The following is a 10,758-nucleotide window of genomic DNA, read 5'->3' as shown; positions in this document are numbered from 1 at the left end:
TTGGGGTCTTCCAAATCACTGCAGATGGTGACTGCAGCCATGAAATTAAAAGACGTTTACTCCTTGGAAGGAAGTTATGACCAACCTGGATAGCATATTAAAAAGCAGAGACATTACTTTGCCAACAAAGGTCCGTCTGGTCAAGGCTATGGTTTTTCCAGTGGTCATGTATGGATGTGAGAGTTGGACTGTGAGGAAAGCTGAGCACTGAAAAATTGATGCTTTTGAACTGTGGTGTTGGAGAAGACTCTTGAGGTCCCTTGGACTGCAAGGAGATCCAACACCAGTCCTGGGTGTTCATTGGAAGGACTGATGCTGAAGCTGAAACTCCAATCCTTTGGCCACCTCATGTGAAGAGTTGACTCACTGGAAAAGACCTTGATGCTGGGAGGGATTGGGGGCAGGAGGAGAAGGGGACGACAGAGGATGAGATGGCTGGATGGCATCACCGACTCGATGGGCATGAGTTTTGAGTAAACTCCGGGAGTTGGTGATGGACAGGGAGGCCTGGCGTGCTGCGATTCATGGGGTCACAAAGAGTCGGACACGACTGAGTGACTGAACTGAATTGAACTGAAAGTATCTCCCCAGAGATATTATAAATTACAAAGACAAAACCTGGCAGACACCCACTTAATCAAGTGATCAAGGTTATATTACCAGTAGTAAAACATGTCAACATCTTGTGCCCCTTCATATGGTACACTTAGAAGATTACATCACTTCTTTGCTATTCTTGCCAAGACGTACAACCTCAGTCTAATCATGAGAAAAAATATCAACCAAAACCAATCTGAGGGACATTCTACCTGACCAGTATTCTTCACATATGCCAAGGTCATAAGAGACAAGGAAAGAGTGATGAACTAACAGACTCAGGAAACATGACAACTAAATGCAATGTGGTATTTTTGGACTGGATTCCAGAAGAGAAGGATATTAGTTGTTGTTTTTTTTTTTTTAATTGGTCTATAATGCCTATAGTTGAATTTATGTACATTATTATTATTAATTTTTAGGTAAGATATTGCCACTAGGGGAATCTGGGTGAAAGGTATACTAACCTCTCTATACTATTTTTGAAACTTTTCTGAAGTCTAAAATAATTTCAAAGTAAGAAAGTTAAAAAAAAGAGAGAGAGATGGTGAATTAACATTTTTCATTTCTGATATACTTCCTGCTGACTTCTATTTGGGTTTTTCCCATTGATTTTCACTTCCAAGAAAGATCACAGCTTAATCATACAGGAGGATATATCTGAATTGAAATTTCTGATCATTAAAAACCCATTATTTAACCTGTTTAAGGCAGAGATTAGAGCATCTCATGTGCATAGTGTATTTCTAGGTCAGAGCTAATTTTATAAGATCCCAGGAATTCTCCAACAGAGAGATATGATTATCCTCATTTAACATTCAGTGATATTGAGCCATTAAAATGGAAGCCCCTTAAGGAAAGAAATTTTTGTTTTCTTTGTATACTGCCATATCTTTGATCTCTAATATATTTCATGGCATAGTTATAAAAATCAATAAATATTTTGAAATAAATGAAACTTAAAGAGCAACTTAAGCAACTTCTTCACATAGCTGGAAAATGGAAAGCCATATTTTTACCCTAGAAATGTCTGATTCTGAGAACAAACTCTTACCCACTCTACTAGACAACACTGGTCTTAAGATCTTAGAAGTCAGAATGGTTGCAATCCAGCGATAAGTGAATAGTGATTCACTTATATCAATCAATCCGTAAAAAATATAAGAACCAGGAAATCCAAGGAGTCTATTAGTCTGACTGCAGCAACACTTGTTTTTTACTCATTTGCTCAAGCAATTAAAAAGTGGAGCTATCTGGAGAGAATCCAGCAATGTCTCCACAAACCGCACCGTGCAGCAGGGTGCTGCAAGAATTCATTCCAAGAAATGGTGAGCAATGCCGGGCCCAAGGCAGCATGGCTTCTACTTTAAACAGTAGTAGGACGTGGCTGAGGGTTTTGGCTAACTTTGATTCACCTTCCCTGGAGCAGTTTTAGGGAGTTTTCTCCAAGTATTTGGCTGAGTTTATTTGAATTTGTCTCAAAGGTTAAACTTGAATAATATTTTCATTTCTTCACCACAGAACGTGACAATTAATTTAAATCACATCTCATATTTTAGCATTGTAGCACCTTTGGGACTAGACTTTTTATTTCTGTGTTACTTTGGCAAAACTTCTGCTGCAAACTGAGGGCCCGAGTAATGCAGTGGAAAGAGCTCTGGACTGAAACTCAGAATCAAGAGTTCTATGGCTCGTTCCATTGCTAACTAGCTATGGTACCTCCAGCAAGCAATTCAAACATATCTGAAACTCAGTTTCTGCACCTCTAAAATGGGAACAAGAATTTCTTGGGGTTTTTACACAAGATTGTCTAAAAAAAACCGATATATATTTGGATATGTAAACCATATGCCCGTTTTTTTTTTTTTTTTAAGTGAGAATTCAGAAAAGTAGCATATTTGTAACAGGAAGTAAATGCAAATTCTTTTCTAAAGTATCTTCTCTAGTTTTAACTTGTGAATGATTTGCTTGCTATAGTTTTTCTTTTTTACCCATTGAACTATTAAAAGTTTTTCTTTCTGCACTAAATTTTTATCATCAGTATCTATAATTTTTGGAAAATTTATATAATCCCTTAGCCCATGAATTGTTCCTAAATTATTATTACTTAAGAATAGCAGGACAATGTCTCTAATTAGAACCTTTTTTATTAAAGGGTATAGTCTTTTAAGATTACATAAAAGGTTATATCTTTTTTAAAAAGGCATCTAATTAAAGATTAATCTCTAGATAATGATTAGGCTATTTCAAGCATCTTCCAAATTAATTGAAGAGTAACAATGCAAGCTGATTACCAGTATGCATTAACTACTACCAAAGAGAGAGAGGAAAAATAAAAACAAAAGCAAAATTTTTATTATTCAAACTAGTCATTCATCTGAGTTGATGAGTTAATTCAACTTTTTAAACATATTCCATTGGTGAGTATCATGAAGATAAGACATAAATCAGATGTCTCACGTTCTATTCCACCACAGCATAGGCAGTATGAACAATAAAGCAAATGTAAATAAAGTAAACTGGGTCAAGGAGACTACAGTGAAGGCTGGGGAATCCTTGCTGCCTCTGAGGAATGCACTCAAACTGAGCCTTTGATCCTTCAAAACAAGTTGAGCACTGGATTGTCAGTGAAGTCTTAAATCTTAAATCAGTTAACAACTGATTTGGAACATTATAATACTGTATGTGCCAAAGAAAGGGTCCACGGTGTTACTGGTTTGGGACCTCTGCTTTTTTTTTTTTTTTTTTGGTTTCTACTGATTCATTGCCTCAGATTATGAATTCATTATAGACAGAGAGTCATTTTAGACTTTACAGCTATTTAAAGTTATTAGAAAGTCATTTCAGGAACCTTTAGAAGCCATAATATTGGAATCCAACATCACTAGCACGAGGAAAAGATTCTCTGCTTTACAAAAAGACTCACCTTTGGAAAATAAATACACAGAGGGCTGTTCTGCCACATTTAAAATAAACGAAACCTATGAAATGCAACAATAACACATAAACATTTCTGCTTGCACACCCTGCATACCTCTATTTCATCATACTTATACAGACTCTTAGATTTTAATTATACAACACCGAAACAACAAACTAAAGATAAGTGAATAATCCTCACACTGGTAAATCCATATGATGTTCCTCTACCTATTATCAAAGTTCCTCAACTCTCATTTACTCAAATAATTAGCTTTGACTGAAAATAAAAACTGAACAGTTAGTTGTGTCTTCTGACTTAGGAGTGTCTGGCACACCTTGACAGTATCTGTCCATCCACTAGATAGAAATTTAATGGCATTTTCCAAGTCAAGTGACTGCCACTTCCCAATTCTCATTTCCCACCTCCTTACTGCAAGAGTTACCAAGATTTCCAGTGTTGTAGGGATGGTGCCTCTTCCAAACCTTTCCTTTTTAGTCTTTACACATCCCTACCTTCCCACCATCCCAAGGACTCCACTATTACAATTTTTCTCTCACCAGCTCCCCTTCCACTAACCAACCTCCCCTACCTCCCTCCCCCCGCTCCCACCAAATACTTTCGTTATCCAAGCTTTCTGAGAAATGAAAAGTGAAAAGTAGTTCCTCCTTTCAAAACCAGTTGGAAATTCCTGCCTTAATATTTGTCTGGAGCTTTGCTTTTATTTTCCAAATGATCTGGGTTTGGCAAAACCCTTTCGGTTAAGTAATAGACAGCAGCATAGCATTCCAAAAGACAGATGGAAAACTCAGGCAATCTAGACTTTCATGAAGACTAAACATTGGACCCTTACTGTCCAGCCCAAAAAACCCTCCCCCAGATGGAGAACTGCATCACTTTTTAAATAACTGGTAGTGTAGAATACACATTGCTATTGCTTAAGTTGGTATTTTATTTTATCCCCTTTCTCCCTTTACATATGGGCTTCTCTGGTAGCTCAGATGGTAGAAAATGTGCCTGTAATGCAGGAGACCAGGGTTCTATTCCTGGTTTGGGAAGATACCCTGGAGAAGGGAATGGCTACCCACTCTGGTATTTTTGCCTGGAGAGTTCATGGACAGAGGAGCCTGGCAGGCTATAGTCCATGGGGTCGTAAAGAGTCAGAGAGTCAGACAGGACTGAGAGACTAACACTTTCCCACCCTTTATATATAGATGATGAGCAGGAATCTACAGTCATATCTCAGCTCTTAGAGTAGGACTCGAACTCAGAGTAAAAACCTCAAACATTTTTTTAACCTTGTGGGTAGATGTCATTATTATCCTCATTTTACAGAGAAAACAACTGAGCCACAGCGTGGCTAACTAACTTGAAGGCAATCCCATGATTTAAATTTTGCATCTGCTTTTAGAGTCCCTGCCCTTAATTAACCCCTGTACTAAATGCCTTTCCACTGCTCTTTTTTTTTTTTTTCAAACAAAATTTCCAGTTCTGAGAATGTGTTTCCACTTTAAATTTGAAACAAGCCATGAGTATTGGTCTGAGACTGGATTCCTCGATTGTTTTGCAGTATATACGTATTTCTCCAGTTCTGTTCTTAACATGGAGAGTCAGATTTTTATTTTCAATACAATGACCATCTAAGTCGTTAATTCTTTCACAGACAAGTACTTAAGAGGCAAGCTCTTATTAAAAGGTCCTTTGTTTTTAAATACTATTGGAAGTGAAAATTCAGACAGAAGTTACCAGAACTCTTCATAAATAAAAGCAAAAAAGTAGACACCAAGGGAAAAGAGGGGCCTCAGTTAGCTAACCCCCCAGGTCACTTTATTGTGCTCTTTAAACTTACTGTGTCAACCTCAGTCATTCTCTCCAGCCTGAGGCCAGGGCAGCTCCTGGGGTTGCTGGGGCCTGTCTCATTATTCCTGGGAGGTCTCTGTCTCTCCTACGGTGGGCCTCATGATCTAACAGGCATCATGCACCTTCAGTGGGGGTGGGTTTCTTGGCCCTGAATTATTAGAGGAAGTCTTCCAGGATGCTACTTATCCCCTGGAAGCCTGGTTTCCTGTTCTATTTCCAGTAACATTCAGGATATGGAACCTGAACGACATTCAAGCCTATTAGGGCTTCCCACAAATAGGAAAAGGAGTAGGTCAAGGCTGTATATTGTCACCCTGCTAATTTAACTTATACGCAGAGTACATCATGAGAAACGCTGGGCTGGAGGAAGCACAAGCTGGAATCAAGATTGCCGGCAGAAATATCAATAACCTCAGATACACAGATGACACTACCCTTATGGCAGAAAGTGAAGAAGAACTAAAGAGCCTCTTGATGAAAGTGAAAGAGGAGAGTGAAAAAGTTAGCTTAAAGCTCAACATTCAGAAAACTAAGATCATGGCATCTGGTCCCATCACTTCATGGCAGATAGATAGGGAAACAGTGAAAACAGTGTCAGACTTTATTTTCTTGGGGCTCCAAAATCACTGCAGATGGTGATTGCAGCCATGAAATTAAAAGACACTTACTCCTTGGAATGAAAGTTATGACCAACCTAGATAGCATATTAAAAAGCAGAGACATTACTTTGCCAACAAAGGTCCGTCTGGTTAAGGCTATGGTTTTTCCAGTGGTCATGTATGGATGTGAGAGTTGGACTATAAAGAAAGCTGAGTATCGAAGAATTGATGCTTTTGAACTGTGGTGTTGGAGAAGACCCTTGAGAGTCCCTTGGACTGCAAGGAGATCCAACCAGTCCATCCTAAAGATCAGTCCGGGGTGTTCATTGGAAGGCCTGATGTTGAAGCTGAAACTCCAATACTTTGGCCTCCTGATGCGAAGAGTTGACTCATTGGAAAAGACCTTGATGCTGGGAGGGATTGGGGGCAGGAGGAGAAGGGGATGACAGAGGATGAGATGGTTGGATGGCATCATCGACTCGATGGACATGGGTTTGGGTGGACTCCGGGAGTTGGTGATGGACAGGGAGGTCTCGCGTGCTGTTGTTCATGGGGTTGCAAAGAGTCGGACATGACTGAGTGACTGAACTGAACTGAACCAGTCACCACAAGTAATGATAACATTAAATTTTAGGAGGAGGCTGCATCTCTTGCTCTTCTTGGTTGAGACTTCATCACCTCACATCTTTTTCATATTGCTCAACAAAAAACAGGTCCCTGTGAAACATTTGAAGATGCAACTCTGAAATCTTAAAATGGGCCTGAACATTCTCTGTCCCTTGCAGGCCACTTTTTTCATCCTTGGAGTGACCAGGAAGTTCACAATTCAGGAAGAAAAATAGAGCAGAAAAGAAGAATTTCTGGAAAATAAGGTCCATCTTGATGTGGAAAACATAAATTACGTACTATCAGAAGCAACTATTAAAAGTTTCGTGAATAAAGAAGAGCTGGTACCAGTATCTACTCATGACCTTACAGCATTCTCAGCAGACTGCTCATGAAATTAACCAAAGACGGACATCTTGCCTGTCCTCACTAAGAGTCTCTTCCCCATGTCCTTAGCCATAAAGAAGGGTAAACTGTGGTCTCAGATACATATGTTCTATGTTTCACTTCATGGCTTCCCGGTAAACAGCTCCAACAAGCCCAGTTTATAACACTGTCCTGAACAGTACAGAGCATCACCTACCATCTCTAGCCCACAGATCTCCCTCTGCACATCAGGAAGAAATGACTGCTTTGAGCTGCTCTCTTCTAGTCGGGGGTGCAACTTCCCCGAGATTCCTACCCTATCAGTGCCAAATAAAGGTATTCAGGCAAATAACCCTGCAGGCATTTGCCTTTGGCCTCCTCTGAATTGACATGCTGGGCCAAGATGAGATCAAAGGTACAGGTTCAGGCGTGTAATCTATGGTGGCCTCTCCCACCTCCGAACGTGCTCGTTCATCCTTCTCTTTGCAAACACTGAACTACCTTCTTTCAAAGCCCATTCCTATTCTTTTTCAGGAGCTGCTCTGCTCACCCCCACCTTTCTGCCTATGCCAGTGAAACACATCAAGGATCCCTGATAACCTGACTGGGTTCCCAGGACCCTGAGCTCTTCATATTCACCTCCATAGCTGTGACCTTTGTCTCTCTCACCTGAATCTTACTTCCAGTAGCAATAATCAATGTCCAAAGACTCTTTTCCAGATGTATAATCTATATAGAACTGAGAGACATTCATTTGAGAGACAATAGAATGACACAGTTGCATACTCTTACAATTCCTTCTCATCTCTCCGTTCCTCAGTGGCATATCATTATATTCTGAGCTTGCTGTAATGAAAAAAAAAAAATCTACTATCTACTATACTAGGTAGATGGCCCTCACCTTTTTCTGCTTTGTGCCTGGGGTCATTACTGAGACCTATAAATGGAGGCAGAGAGGGTATGGTAGACATAAGATGCAAACATCTAGTGTAAATAATTAACTATACAGTATTTTGAAAAGGAAAGGTTTCTGTCACATTTGTTTAGTTACAAATTCTAATTATATAATGAAACCTTGTCTAATAAATTCCTTTTAGGAATATTTGGCTTTTACATATTACTATTATGAAAATGGCACTTCTAACACATTTAAGAGATTATAGTCACTTCTTCCTCTTAAGTCACATAAGTACCCTCTGTAAGTGTCTTTACCTGATGAGTTAGTTGATTTAGAAATTCTTTCCCTATAAAACACCCTAGGCAATCCCTTGTCGAAAGTATCAAAAACTCTCAGTCTATAGGATTCAATTGTATTCCTAAATCTTATTTCATCTCTGAGTACTGTGCCTTATACAACTGAACAGTTTGATGATCTCCTTGATATCAGCCTGTGACATTTTCAGAAACAATAAGTCTTATTCCATTTTTACTATTTTAAGGAGACACAATCCAATAGTTCTTTGTGTCCTCCTTATGATGCACAGAGAAATCTTAAAAAGTTCTATCAAGAGAACGTTTACTGACTATTTCCAATTCAAATGGAAATAGCTTTCACTTTTGATCTTGTAGAAAAACCTAAGCAAGTGATGAAGTACAATACTTTCTTTGTGTTGGACGAGGCTGCCTGACTGTTACAGAATATGTTTGAGCGTTTGAGCTAAGAGGCCAGAAGAGGCTTTCCAGCCACATGTTTAAAAGAACAGGCAGCAAAAAATGGCTTAAGTCAATTATAACCCTTCTTTCTGAACCATCTTGTGGGACGAATACTACTATTATCCAGATACTTCTATCTAACAGTCAGCCAACTCTCCTCTTAACTGGCTGTGTTTTTGAAATCTACTTACTCTTGAGACTGACCATAAAATCAACACACTGACAAAGCAACAGTTTTAAATTCCAAACATGCACAAAACCCAGAACCATAATTACCTCCACTCTAAGCCCAGTGGGAAAGTGAAGCATGTGGCCTACTATGTTTTATTCAGAACAGGGGACCCTGTCAGTACTTCACAGATGCCAAATAAATCCTCAAAATAATAATCCTCAGGTTTGAGGGCCTGTGTCCACCTGGGCAGAAATCAAGACAAGGAGAAATCTGTTCCCAAATGGAGCGCACATCCTAGATCTGTTGTCCACTTTGTGAGAAGTGTTTCCATTTCTGCCAGGGGCCACTCAGAGAGGAACATAAAACCACTACCGTGTGTAATCATGGTGCTCCGAAGAGTTGCTGGGTCATGCAAGCTGCAGGCGTGGGGAGCTGACTCTGAGTATAAACTGAGATAGAGCTGACATAAGTCACAACTGGTTAGGTGATTGAAACCTTGCAGATCCAAAGTCCAAAACTAAGGAGGTTAATGAACAAACATCAGTCCCTAATTGCCCACAACAATCTCAGAAAGAAGAAATGCTTGAAACTCTGGGTCAAATAGAGAATTTGATTTTTAAATATGTCATCATACTAGAGCCATTATTTCAAAAGTTCTGAAAACAAGTTAGGAGTTGTTGAGAGTAAAAATACCGCCGACTCTATATAGCAGTAATCTGGCTCTCTTTATATGGGTGGACGTCAAGAATTATGACAAGCCAGTGAGTTTATAACTGAATAATAACTGTTAAGTAACTACTCACATAAATGTATGTTATAATTTTTAAAAGTATTTCAACAAATAAATATCAATTTCCTACCATGCACTAAGTACTATGCTAAAGGCATTGTGTATACTGAAGTGAACAAAAAGAAAAATGTGGACTTTATTTTCATGAGCTTCAAGTGTCATGAGGAAGACACACATTATCAAACAAGATGCTAGGTTATTACTCAGTAGGATAATTTAACAAATGATTCCTCCAGGTCCCATAAAGACAATGTGTTGAAAAGTTGTCTTCTGGGCCCAATGTGCTTTCCTTGGTGTACCTTAAAGAAAAGTGGAAGAAATGTCTCTGGTACCCAGCTGCCTCTGCCATAAGAAAGCCCTGTTTAGGCACATGGTGACTTGGTTCATAGAAGTAGTGCCCAAGTCTCCCTATCAGCCTCTTAAATGAAAAGACTGCACCTAGTGGAACTCTGCTGATAGAAATTCCCAAGGTGGGAATGGCAAGTCCTGTGTGGTTCTGGTGGCCCAACTACACATAGGTGGCCCCCAGGCCAGGCTTTGATTGCAAAATAAGAGGCTGAGTCTTGGTTTTAGGAACGCTACCTGTACCACAGGATCAAATGTACAGAAAGCAGCTCTCAACTGTTTCCTAGCAGCCTGCCCAGATAATATGTTAAAGAGCTGAGCATTGAGCTTCCAATTAGGAAACTACTTCCAGAAGTACTGTTTCAAACGGAGTCACTGTGATAGGTGCAGTTATTAGTGATCTCAGTGGAGAGACTGGAAGTTTGACTACTTCTGAGTCACAGGCTACTAAAAAATGATGATATTCAAATTTTCTTGATCATACTGCACATAAAAAGGAAAAGGTGCGTTCTTCTCACTACAATGCAATGGACACGCATGATTCTGAATCACAATTTTTTTTTCCCACAAGCTATCCATTTTAAAATGATGGATCAATGAAAAACAATTAAAAAGTAGTGGCTCTTAAACTGAATACTGAAATTTCAGTCTGTTATCTTTATAACTACAATTGCCATAAATAAATGCAGCCTTTTGGAGTGTCAGTGTATATTCATGTTTGTATGTGTGTGCCAAGATGTACACATGTGAGTGTGCATCAGTGGATTGAAAGTTGTTACGCAGTGAGAAAAATTCTAGGGCAACTGCTCCTAACATTAGACAACTGGAATAAGAATGTGCTACATAATAA

The sequence above is a fragment of the Cervus canadensis genome, chromosome 3, assembly GCF_019320065.1.
Source record: "Cervus canadensis isolate Bull #8, Minnesota chromosome 3, ASM1932006v1, whole genome shotgun sequence".
NCBI lineage: Eukaryota > Metazoa > Chordata > Mammalia > Artiodactyla > Cervidae > Cervus > Cervus canadensis.
This window is presented reverse-complemented; position numbering follows the sequence as displayed.